General features: G+C 35.8%; 1 protein-coding gene and 1 long non-coding RNA gene across 8 annotated transcripts in view; one reads left to right on the top strand and one right to left on the bottom strand.

Moving 5' to 3' along the window:
• Positions 1-12,949, top strand: part of KLF12 (KLF transcription factor 12) — a 687,410-nt gene that overhangs the window by 487,237 nt on the left and 187,224 nt on the right. The window lies entirely within an intron of this gene.
• The window catches only part of LOC141491166 (uncharacterized), a 28,588-nt gene that overhangs the window by 14,081 nt on the left and 1,558 nt on the right, over positions 1-12,949 (bottom strand). The gene's annotated exons all lie outside the window — the stretch shown is intronic.

Genomic DNA, 12,949 nt, shown 5'->3' with positions numbered 1-12,949 from the left:
TAAATTATATAATAATCCATATTGATTTAAATAACAAAAAATAAATCATTTTTAAAATTTACTTGGAAAAAGGAAATAAGCTCAAAATAAAATATTTGTTTTCAGATGAGAAATTTAAATGACACCAACTTTAAATAAAATCTCCCGTGGTAACATTGAAAAGAAAACAATCTATTACAATTATAGAGTTACAGAAAGGTTAAAACAGAAGTACATGTCTTTTTTCCACCTCATAAAATGGAAATGTTACTTTTTTGGTTGATTTTCAACAGAAACATTGCTGCCGTCATGCTACTTTCAAATAAAGAACTGGAAAAATGAGAGTCTAACTAAATCATACTTTTTTAACTCAATTTCCATATGAAATCAGTTATCTTCTTTAAGCAAGTCATTTAATGTCTCTTTACTTATCTATAAAGGATTAGAGTAGTTTTGAAGATCTCTTAAGGGCTCTTTCTAATCTAGCCTTCTCTGGTTCTTTGGTGAACCTATCTTCAAAATGGTATACATCTCAGTGGGACAACTACTCACCATTCTCCAGGCCATTCCTATGGATTGTATTGTTTTAGATGTGAAGATAATTCTACATTGATGTAATTAGTGAATTCAGGTTATTTTAAGATTAAAAATATTGATGCAAATAGGGAATTCTGGTTATCTTAAGGTTAAAAAAAATCAGACACCTTGGCTTATTAAGGCAGTGAATGAGATGCTATATACTAAATTGCATGGACAAAGAAAGAAAATTAATATGGACTTTGGGCCATATCTGTATTTACTGGGGGGGGGGGGGGGGTTAAGACTGTCAAATTGTTTATTTCAGCACATTATCTCATCATTTAAGGGAACATATAGTTAAGGTAGATCAGTAAGGTCAATTCAATAACACCCTGTTGACATAGCCTTAAGTCAGAATTGACTTTTGGTCTCCTGAAAATTATAATAAGTAGGGAATCCATTATTACCTTTCTACCTTTTTATGCTTCTGTGGTTCAACAGGGAAAAAAAAATCTTGTTATTAATATAACAGAAAGTAGGAGACCAGATAAAAATCTCCATACAGGTTTTTCTTCATATGCAGATGTCATTACTCAGGTGAAATAGATTGTCACAGCAAATACTTCAAACCTCCAATGTAATGAAGCTCATTTATCAGTGTCGGGGGCTCTGTAACTTTATGAAAGTTAAACAGGGACAACTGTGCATTTTAGAAATGTCCTTCTGAACCCAAGAAAATGCCTGTATTTCCTATTGCCAAAGGCGCTCCTTTTCATTTGCTTGAGAGCACAATAAAAAGAAGTCTGGTGAGAACGCTGGTGTTTTGTTTAGCAGGAGCTTTTCTCCAACTTCACATTCCTCTTCTGTGTGTTGCTCCATACGTTATTTTAATATGAAAGGGCACCTGTCATTAGACTCTGTACAAATTTGCCTTTCAGCATTTCAGATGCTGAAATAGGAGGCACCTGAAAAAAGTTATTTTTGCCTGCTGGATTTTGGAAATCCATTCAATACCTGGTGTTTTCTTTAGACTTTATTATACCTTCTGCTTAGTAAATGTCATAGAAGTACATTTACTGGCTCTTAATCCTTTTCTTTAACCAAGATTGAAAGACAGTCACTCTGGTGATAAATCTGTTTGTTTATTAACTATTTTAAGTAAAAACCTGACTTCAGTTATCATTTTCCCAGGGCATGGTTTGTTGGAATTGCATTTAAATGATACATATGTATATATACACATTCAGATACAGAAGTAATATGAACCCTAACTGTAGAATAATCATAAAAAAAAAGGTCTTGATCTTCTGAAAACTAATTCTCTTCTTTTGCTTTCTTCTTTAAATCTTTTAAGGAATTTTAAATTCAGAAATGTTAAGATTCTTGCTGTTATCTTTTGTAGGCACATTTTCCTGTTAAGATGTTGGCATTTTTTAGTGTAGGCTTACTAAAGAATAGAATAAAGTCTTGTCTGGTTTTATTCAATTGTGCAGCATTTTTAGAAAATTACTTACGCCTCTAAAAACAGTATAGGAAGGCTCTGTTAACTGGAGAGAATAAGCATGACTTAAAAGATAAAAGACTGGCCTTGAAATCAAGACCAGTTGTTTAAGACAAACTAGCATTCAGCCATTGGCAAGTGACATCTTAGAGTCTTTGGATCCCTCTCCAATACTTATACATTGAGCACTCTTTCTGGCAGTTAGTAAAAATTTGCTGTGTTGAATTGAACTACATTGGAGGAGGGAGTTAACCCCACCAAAAGTTTGATACATCAGTGAAATTGCAGTTCAGAACAATACCCCCCCCCAAAAAAAAAGATCCCAAATATAGCTTCAATAGGAAATAGATATTTTTTCAATCCCATTTTCAGACCCTAAATTGCTTTTTTAAAAAATCACACAATTAATGCTTTGGGGGCTATTCTTAAAAGATTCACTAGTGGCTAAATTTATTTCTTGCCTTTAAAGCTGGTGTCCCTAGAGATATCGGTAGAGAAACTTACTTTATCACTTGCCATATGTTACAGTATTTTCATAAACAATGTAAGAAAGAAAGTGATAGATAATCTTCAGATAGTGGCATAATTTTAAATTATTTTTTAAATTATTGCGTGTAATGTAGGATTTGACAAATGTGTTCAACTCTAGCTCTATGGGTGTTGTTGTGGGGGGGGGCGAAAAGGGAGGCATGTTCTGGTTTTTTATTTGTAGTGTGCAGATTTCCTAAAAAAGAAACTAAACTTTTTTTTTTAATGCAGCATTTTAAAAACTAGTTTAAATGCATTGGGGAGGCAGTCTACAACTCCTCCTTCAAAACTGAATGGAAATGGTGTTTAATATCTCCATTGTTCAGCTCAACACATAACAGCTGCAGACATTAGAAACAGTCCCTGATGAGACATCTGACGATTTTTACTGTCCAGCCAACTCTTTCCATAGGAAAAAACTTCATGGAAAATCCACCTACCACTAACTTAGTTAAATTAAATTTGGGTTACAGTGTTCTGACATGCTTTCCTTTTTTGGTTGAAATAATGTCTGTTCTTCATTATATAGCTTTTCTGGTCCTCTTTAGATAGGGCTCTTTATCTTGTACAAACTATTCTAATATTGTTATTAGTTTTTATGCATTCAGCCTTGTGAGTTAAATTAAAATTATAGCCTTCATTTTATTTATTTATAATAGTGTTCCCCTTGTGATTAAATTGCTTCAGGTCACAAGCACAAATTTTAGCCTGACATTAAAAAGCATAAAATAATTTACAACAGCTAATACAGGTTTAAAAAAAAATTCCTTGCCCAAGAATTGACTGTTATAGCAACATGGGGGTGATGATTAACCTTGATGGACTTGCTCATTTCATCAGTGCAACAATCAGGGAAAATTTGGGGCTGTCTGCAATGGAGAACACCATCTGTATCCAGGGAAAGAACTGTGGAGTTTGAACAAAGACTATTTATTACCTTTAATTTAGGGGAAAAAATGATATCTTATTGTCTGATCTTGCTATCTCTTATACTTTATGTTTCTTCCTTAAGGATATGATTTCTCTCTCATCACATTCCGTTTGGATCAATGTATACTATGGAAACAATGTAAAGACTGGCAAATTGCCTTTGGTAGGGGGTGGGGGGAGTGAAATAAGATTAGGGGAAAAATTGTAAAACTCAAAATAAATAAAATCTTTTTAAAAAAAGAATTGACCTATTTAAAAAAAATATTGTTCACTATTGATTTAGAGTTTTAACCAGGATTTTAATAGCTCAAAGAAAAATGAAAATTCCATCATGGAAAAGATAGAATTGAGAATCATGATCTCAGCTTACTTTAACTTAAATCAGTAAATCCAAGGATTTTGTTGATGAAAATATCTACCTCCAATGATTCTGTAATGAATTGTCAGTCTTAGTCATCTGATTCTTTTATTGTTCAATGAATATAAGTAAGAAATTGGGTCTCTCCATCTCTTATGCCTCACTTTTGTTATTATGGCCAACCTTATCACAGTTTCATGTCCTTGATTTTATAATATATGACATTTCCACAATACAAATAATTACAGGTAACAGATACCTACTGAATGTCTCTTCATTTCCCTTTGAGTCACTTAAAGCTTGGATTGGACTGAGATTATTGTAGTCTCAGATTTTTTTTTCAAGGGGCAGGAAGGTGGTACAGTGACAGAACACTGAGTTTGGGATTAGAAAGACTCATTCAATGACCAAATCCTTAAATTTTTTTTTGCCTCCGTTTCCTCATCTGTAAAATGAACTGGAGAAGGAAATAGAAAACCCCTTTAAGTATCTTTGCCAAGAAAACCCCAAATGGGGTCATGAAGAGTTGAACACAGCTGAAACAAATGAACAAAAATAAGATTTTCAGCAGAATAACATGACTGGGAAATTATTGACATTAAAAAGGTGGACTTTGCTCATACCAAGAAGCATAATTTCATTGAAATTACTATAGAATATAATTTTGCTAATGCCATCCACCTTTCTCCTGATCAGATCCAAATCTAACTTAAAATCCATCTGCAATGCTTGCCCAAGTTATATGAAATCCTAAACTATAGTCAATGCAGACCAATGCATACTATTTTTACTCTTTAAAACTTAATTTATGTTTTTTTTTTCTTTTTCTCATAGGTTTTTCCCTTTAGTTTTTATTTTTCTTTCATAACATTACTAATATGGAAATAGGTATAATACGACTATACACATATAACCTATGTGATATTACTCACTGTCATGGAGGAGGAGAAGAAAAGGAAGGAGAGAGGTAGAAAAAAGTCAAACTCATAGTTGCATGTCATAATGAGGACAAGAAGCACCATCCCTTTGTAATTTACAATATGGAATCTCAGAACTAAAGAATTTAAGCATTAAACTATAAGGTCACTTCAGTGGCCTTATAGTTTAACCAGAAAGAATCTCCAGTCTAACAAACCCAATAGTGATCTTCTAATTTCTCCATGAAGAACATCAAGTATCCTAAGATCATAGGTTTAGAAAACCCTAAATCCTTCAAGTCCAAATCTTTAATTTTTCAGATGAGAAAACAAGTTAGAGAGAGAGGTTAAAAAATTTTCCCATGGTCACACAGCTTGCCGTTGTCTGAAGTGGTATTTTAATCCAGGTCATCTTGACTCCAAATCCAACATTCCCTACCACTTATCATGAAAAGTTTTCTCATTTTTGTACTGTTCTAATTATTAAGAAGTTTCTCCTGACATCAATCTTGTATTCAATATCCATATTATTTTGTCTGATTTAGCCTTCTGGTGTGAGTAGAATAAGTCTAATCTTTTCTCATATCTCATTCCCCAGTGTCTTCTTTTCCCCAGGCCCACAAGCCTTGTTCTATTAGTCAATTCTCATATGTCATGGACTCAAAGCTATTCACCATCCTATTTTCCTGTGTTACACACCTTCTAGTTTATCAACATCCTTAAAATATATGGTCCAAAACTGACCATAGTACTCCAAATGACAGTAGGACTAATTTCCTCCAGATTCCTGGAAACTCTACTGCCATCAGTTCCTGATGGCATTTCCTTTTTTGGCTTCCACATCACATTTTTTTCTTCAGAACTTAATGTTGACATCCCCATATATACATACATACATCATTTTAAGTGCCTTTTTTCTGAATGTTATTTTATTTTTTTAAATTACATGCAAAGATAATTTTCAGCATTTATCTTTTTGTAAACTTTTGAGTTTGACATTTTTCTACCTCTCTCCTTTCTTCCTTACAAGCTATACATGTATAGTCATGTTTAATCTATTTCCACATTAGTCATGTTGTGAAGAAGACTTAAAACTAAAGGATAGAAAAAAAAAACTAAGAGAGGGAAAAAAAGGAGAGAAAAAACAAAAAAAAGAGGTTTTAAAGAGTGAAAATAGTATACTTTGGTCTGCATTCAGACTATAGTTTTTTCCCTCTGGCTGTGGATGATATTTTCCATCATAGGTCTTTTAGCATTGTCTTTGATCCCTGAACTGCCGAGAGAAGTTAAGTCCATCATAGTTGATCACACAATGTGTTCGAAAATCCCACTTTCTAATTCTTCCTTCTAGAACTTTCTCCTACCTCTGAAGAGATAAGCTATAAGCAAATTATAGATATCCTACTATTCGTATTTTTTTATTACTACTATTAACTTTTTTTGTTTTTCCTATCACCTTTATTTCTGAATATATCACTTTCACTTCCCCTTCTCAATGAGTCATTCCTTTTAACAGCCAAAAAAAAAAATGAAAGAATACTTTTGCACAACTAACCAGTTTATTTCCTGAGTCAGACAGTATCTATAATGTCCCACCTCTAATGAAGGGAATGAGGAGTGAATTTTAATCACTTCAAGGTCTTTGGGCTGTTGCTTTGTTTTGTTTGGGGGGCATTTTGGGGGACTATAATTCTTAAAGAGAAGTTACTAAGAAGTGTAGTTGTTGGAATTTGCATTGGTAGAACAAATGTATACACCAATGACATCATAGATCCTTGACGTATTAGGATTCTTTTTTGTTGTTGTTATTATTTGTTTTTGCAAGGCAATGGGGTCTAGTGACTTTTCCAAGGTCACACAGCTAAGTAATTATTATTAAATGTCTGAGGCCAGATTTGAACCCAGGTCCTTCTGACTCCAGGGCTGGTGCTCTATTTACTGCTCCACCTAGCTGCCCCAATGTATTAGGATTAGTACAGTTTACTGAAACCCAGGGATCACTGTTGGTTCACCTCATATCCAGTCTGGTGTTGAGATTCTGAAGTTAGCTAGGCTGAACCTTCAACAATGGACTTAAATGGTCTATCACAAAGTCAGTATTTAAATCTTTCATCACTATTCTTGATAGGCCTGCTGGAGGTTGCTCTGGGTTGGAATTACCTGAGGACCATATGAGTTCTTCTAGGAAAAGGAGAGGGACCTAAAAAAGGACCTAGGAAAACCCCTCAAACAAAAGTCATGGGGATGTGGGAGAAATGAGAAAATTGTGTCACACAGGTAGGTCTAGCTCCTGGCCATAAGGATAGTAGAAGCCTTCTGTTGAAACTGAATTTTGGCAGAATCCTTGTTCTTTCTCCACATCGAGCTCCAGGCTGTCCCAGACCTTTCTTACTATGCCCCTGGAATCTCTTCAACCTGGAAGTTCATTGCAGTCCTAGACTTCCCACATTGGAAGTCTCCATGTTCTCCCTTCTGATTGACTGGTTCCTTCTAGAACTTCCATGTTAAGGAGGATGCCCAGGCCTGCCATGCTCACACTTCACTCCTTTCTTGCCTCTACTCTTAAATCTCTAGGTTTCTATACCATGTGTGACCCCAAGTCTCCCCTTTAGTTCCCTTTTATGCATTGTCTACCCTATTGGAATGAAAGTTCTATGAAGGTAGGGATCGTCTTTCTGCTTGTATATGGATTCCTAGCACTTAGAAGTGTTTTGCAAAAATAATTCCTTCAGAAAATTTTCTTGACTTGTAATAAAATCCTCTAAAATGATTTTTAATACCTGTTATCAAACAACATAAGGTTCATGTAAAATATGGGATGTTTTCCTCTCAACACATTTTGAGAAATACTGCCCTATACTAAGTCCAACTAAGAAATCTACTTTCTTATCTTCCTCAATGAGCTAGCTCTATTTTAAGTTAGCAATTATGGAAACTTAGAGGATGTTTCCTTAAGACAAACTTTGAACTTCTTTACCAAAAAAAATCTCAGCAGGATGATCTGGGAATAGGAGGGAGGTGATGTGAGGCTAATCTACTGGACTGAAAAAAAAAAAGGAATGACCATTGGCAAAAAACAAAAAAAGTGAACTCTATCGTATTTGGGCAAATTTGTGATTTTATCAGAGAAATTTTTCCTCTACTGAATAGATCAGACAATTCATAGGAAGGGAGGAAATAAATTTTATTAAATATTCCTTATAGTTATCTGAGAACTTCGTGAGACTACCAAGATTTCTTCAATGATTTGTCCCTCGAGGCAGGATTTGAATCCAGGCATTGCCGGTTCAGAGATCTTCCCACAATCCATCACATACTGTACATTTGAGAAGGGATTCAGGCAAGTTGGAGTATTTTCAGAACTAGAATGAAGAGAGTAATTCACAGCACTGTGAAGATCAATTGAAGGAAATGGGGATTTGTTGCTTGAAGAAGAAGAAATGTATTAGCTGTCTTCAATTCCATGAAGGACTGTCTCATGGAAGACAGTTTAGACTTGTTCTCCTTAGCCCTCTATGGCAGAACTAAGATCAGTGTTTGAAAGTTTCAGAGCATCAGATTCTGGTTCAGAATAAGAAAAAAAGTTGGCACCAATTAAAAACTAGCTAATAAAGACATGAGCCACCTTGGGGGGAATCAAGTTTCCTATCATTAGAGGTATTTGTATGGAGGCTGGGTGAAGACTTGACAGGTATGTTAGAGATGGTATTCATGATGTGGAGAGAAATTAGATTAGTTGAAACTCTAGGATCCTTTTCAACCTAATTACTTGAAAAAAAGTGAGGAGATTGACCCAGAAGCCAGTAAAAGACAGATAATGGCAATAAGGCTCAATAGGAGCTTATATAGATTGAAGAGAAGGAAAATAGAAGTTAACAGAAGAAATAAAAACCTCATTATTTACTATTTCCCTTACTATACTCCACAACTTGCCAAAGTAGATCTCCTTCTCTTCCATTCAGATATCATTCCTACCTCTCATCTCTGTGGCTTTGTATTATCCAGTCCCCAGACCTGGAACATATTCCCTTCCCACTTCCACCTCTGATAATCCCTTACTTCCTTCAGAACTTTGCTCAGGCACCATGTTCTACATTCAAGTAACTATTCCACAATCTACTTTTTTTTTTTTTTTGCAAGGCAATGAGATTAAATGATTTGTCCAAGGTCACACTCCTAATCAGAGTTCAGAGATTTGAACTCAGATCCTTCTGACTCCTATGTGTATACTAACCTATAGAACCATTGTTTCTCCTAGTAAAAAGTAAGTTCTTTGAGACCAGGAACTGTTTGATTTTTGTCTTTGTATCTGCAATGCCTCACAAAGTAGGGCTTAATAATGACTTAGTGATTGTTTGAGATCACTACAGTAAAGAGAGTAAATAAAATGAAGGAAAGAGAAAAGATAAGAAGCTCAAAACAGTCTTGGAAAATATCTACACTTAATGGATGGATGATTTTTCTAGAAAAGTTGATAAGGAACAGTCAGGCAGATAGAAGAACCAAGAGAAAAAAGTCTTGGAAGCCAAGGGAATAAAGAATAACCAAGAGATGGGGACTGATTGTCAACAGCCACCAAAGGATGTGATGAAAGGAAAAAACCAGTCATTGGGTTAATTAGTTAAGATATCTTTGGTAACCTTGGAGAGAGTAGTTTTTCAATAGAATGACAAAGTAAAAGTCAGATTCCAAGGCTTTGAAACATGATTGGGTGATGAGGAAGAGAGCCAACAGGTTTAAACAACTCTGGTTAGGAGTTTGGACAAGCAAATAGAAGACAATAGCTTGAGAGAATAGGGATGACCTAGTGAAGATGATGTAGGGGAGAACTGAGCATGTGGATAGACAAAAGGTTGGGAGATTGGAGGTAAGGGCTAAGGAATAAATAACCTATGGAAGGAAATGCAAAAGGATCTTGAAAGGTCTGGGAACTAGGACACAAATGAATGAAACCCAGCTATAGACCTCCCATCCAGGGAGGTGTAAAGCTTAGTACTGACAACTGTCCTCTTGTTAAGAGTCAGGGTGGGATGGTGGATAGTGTTAAACTTGGAATCAGTAAATATGACATTAACTAACATGAACTTGGACAAGTCACTTGTCTCATCTGTAAAATCAGGATGACACTTCCAGAATCTACTTTATGATGTTGCTATGAGGACTAGATAATAGAAGTACTTTGAAAACCTTGAACTATTACAGAAATTTTTATTGCTTTTGTGTGGTCGATCCACTAATGATCATTTGCTCACTCATGTCTGACCTGTAGCATGCTTTTTGGCATCAGCCCTGATGACATATGGTGACTTTGAGAATCTGATATTTTCTTCCAATTACCTGTACCTTCTGTGTGGGGTCATCACAGACTTATATCAGAATTTTACTTTGTGTATGAATTGCTGTTGTCAGAAGTCCATCAATGCTCTTCATTCAATCATTTCATAACTTATGATCTAAAACTTCCAGTTTCAACAAGTTTACACTTTTCATTGATAACAATATGACTTTTTCTAGATAAAGGTGGCGATTGTTGTTAGTGATGTGCTATTTCTATTGTTGTTCCCTTGTTTCAGTCATGTCTAATTTTTCATGACCCCATTTGGGGTTTTCTTGGCAGAGATATTGGAATAGTTTACCATTTCCTTCTCCGACTCATTTTACAGATGAGGAAACTGAGACAACAGGGTGGAGTGTCTTGTCCAGGGTCTCCCAGCCAGTGAGTTTCTGAGGTCAGAATTGAACCAAAGAAGATGAATCTTCCTAATTTCAAGCCCAACATTCTTGGGCCACCTAGCTGCTGCTCATTAAGTTATATCAATAAGTTTGGGTTTCTCTGTAGTCCAGAGGTCTCATTAAAGCACAACATTGTATATCTGATACACTATGTTTATCAGTTTCCCAGTCCAATAGGACACTATTCAGCCAAGGGAGGGTGAAAAAGGAATCATCCCCTCATTCCCATCCTTGTGAGCATTGTGTTTGGGCAGTGTCCGAACTGTCAGACAGTTTGTTATTAATGTTTAAAGACCTTGATACTAGAAGTCAAAAGGAGGTGAAGGGACCAAGTGTGGGGTTGGATGGGGACAGGGCCTTCACTCTGAATGACAGACAGCGCACCTGGGTCAGCTTTTGTCCCGTCCCCCTGGGAGCTCCTGAGGACTCTGGAAAGCAGATCTGTTTCCCGACCAAGCTTTTGCATATTTTACTGTCCTTACAAGTTAACTGAACTAGGAGGTCGTATTACGTCTTAATCATACAATGACTTATGGGACTTGACCCCGATTAAGAAAGTTTCTCAAGGTTGTCCTAATTCATGGATTGGATCTTAATATCACTTGTATCAAGAATTTTTTTTCCCTTCCATTATGGGCATTCCAGGGAAGGGAAAAAAAACCCAGATGCGGTACCCAAAACTACTGCCTAAAAAATGGAGGACTCATCTTTTCTTGAATCTGTTTTTTTCTTTTTTCAGACTTTGCAGTTACTTTGTAGATCTGGTCGGTCTTTTGTCATTCTGAAATATTCTCGAGCTATCTAAACATTGTATATCCTGGGAACAGTACCCCCATATCTGACTTAACCACCACTCGCTTCCCAGAGATGTTGTAAGAAAAGTAATTTATATTCTATGAAGTGATATATAAATGTGATCTATTCTTGCTGTTATCCCCCCGGGAAATTCCCAGGTAGTGATTCAAGTCCTATGGCCAACTCTACTTAGGAGTGTTTGGGGAGGGGCTGGGGGGGGGGGGACGGGGAGGTGAGAGGGGGGGAAACTCATTTTCCTTCTGGCTTTCCATTTTTCAATGAGAAATGATAAATCAACATGGTAGTAATTCTCTTTAACCTTGGACATTTTGACTAGAAAATGTATCACGTACCTATGACTTTCAAAAAATGTTGATAAGTATCTCTCCAACTTCTTAATGAGTTAATAGAAAATAGAAAAGAAGGGGGAAAGGTATAGAATAGTGAGGGAGTGAAGATATGTCCAACAACTTTCTCTACATTTAATTTCCTATTATTGTACATGTCCTCATGATTTCTTATGTGTATATCACTATTGATGCCAACTATCTGGGCATAGCCCATATTCCTTACCAGTGAGAGAAAAGATGTGATCGGGCCCAAGAGGGTAAAAAAGCCACTGAATGAACCCTGGCAGCAGCCCTGACCACAAATGGGGGGCAGAGTGTCTGTGGCAATAACTCTCAGAACATTTGTCCCACTGCTCTTTATACTAAAGGGCAAGTAGAGGCTTAGAATCTCTTTGTCATGATCTCTAACTTTGCTCCCATTCATTCTTTCATTACTTTATTAAGTGTATATTATGTTGAAAGCCACTGGGGGGGGACTGGAGTGAAGACCTGTTCACCCCAATTTAACCTACAATGTAGTTTGGAGAATAAATCTCAAACATAAATCAATTATAATACAGAAAACTAGATTTCTGTATTATAATTGGTTTATGTTTGAGAAATAGACAAATTATACAGGTTCTGCCAATTTGACATCACAGAAATAATAAAGGCGATTTTATTTTTTTATTGATAGTATGATATAATAGCTAAAACATATATATATATACATATATATACATATGTAGTAATTATGTGTCAGACACTATGGAAATATTATCTCCTTTGCTTCATACAACAACCCTGGGAGGTAGAGCCTATGATTATCTCCATTTTACAGTTGAGGAAACTGAGACAAACAGAGTTTAAGTAACTGACCTAACCGTGTTGCAGACCAGATTTGAACTCAGGTCTTACTGTCTCCAGACCCAGTTCTCTATCCAATGCACACTACAGTTCACTGGCTCTATCCATAACTATCTCTCTATCGTGGGAGTTAAAAAAGATCCGAATTTGCATCCTAGGTATTTCACTCAGCTCTACAGACTCTAATGTGAATCACTTAAACCCTTTGGGTAAAAGCTTCATCGTCTAAAAAAGTTAGGATAACACATCTGACCCACTGTTCTTCCTAGGTTTGCTTTGAAGAAGGTATTTTGTAAACTCTAAGGGTGCCATGTAAAACGAATGAATGAATGTAAACTATTATTTATAATGTAAATTATTATTTAGCATGGTAGGTATTTTAAGATTACTTGATATTTTCATGCCTCTGAAAATTTATTTTTATCCAGTTTTCTGTGCTTTAAAGTCTACTTGGGTCTACATATATTTGCGGGATTTTGGGGGGGGATTGGGG

The sequence above is a fragment of the Macrotis lagotis genome, chromosome 6, assembly GCF_037893015.1.
Source record: "Macrotis lagotis isolate mMagLag1 chromosome 6, bilby.v1.9.chrom.fasta, whole genome shotgun sequence".
NCBI lineage: Eukaryota > Metazoa > Chordata > Mammalia > Peramelemorphia > Peramelidae > Macrotis > Macrotis lagotis.
This window is presented reverse-complemented; position numbering and strand designations above follow the sequence as displayed.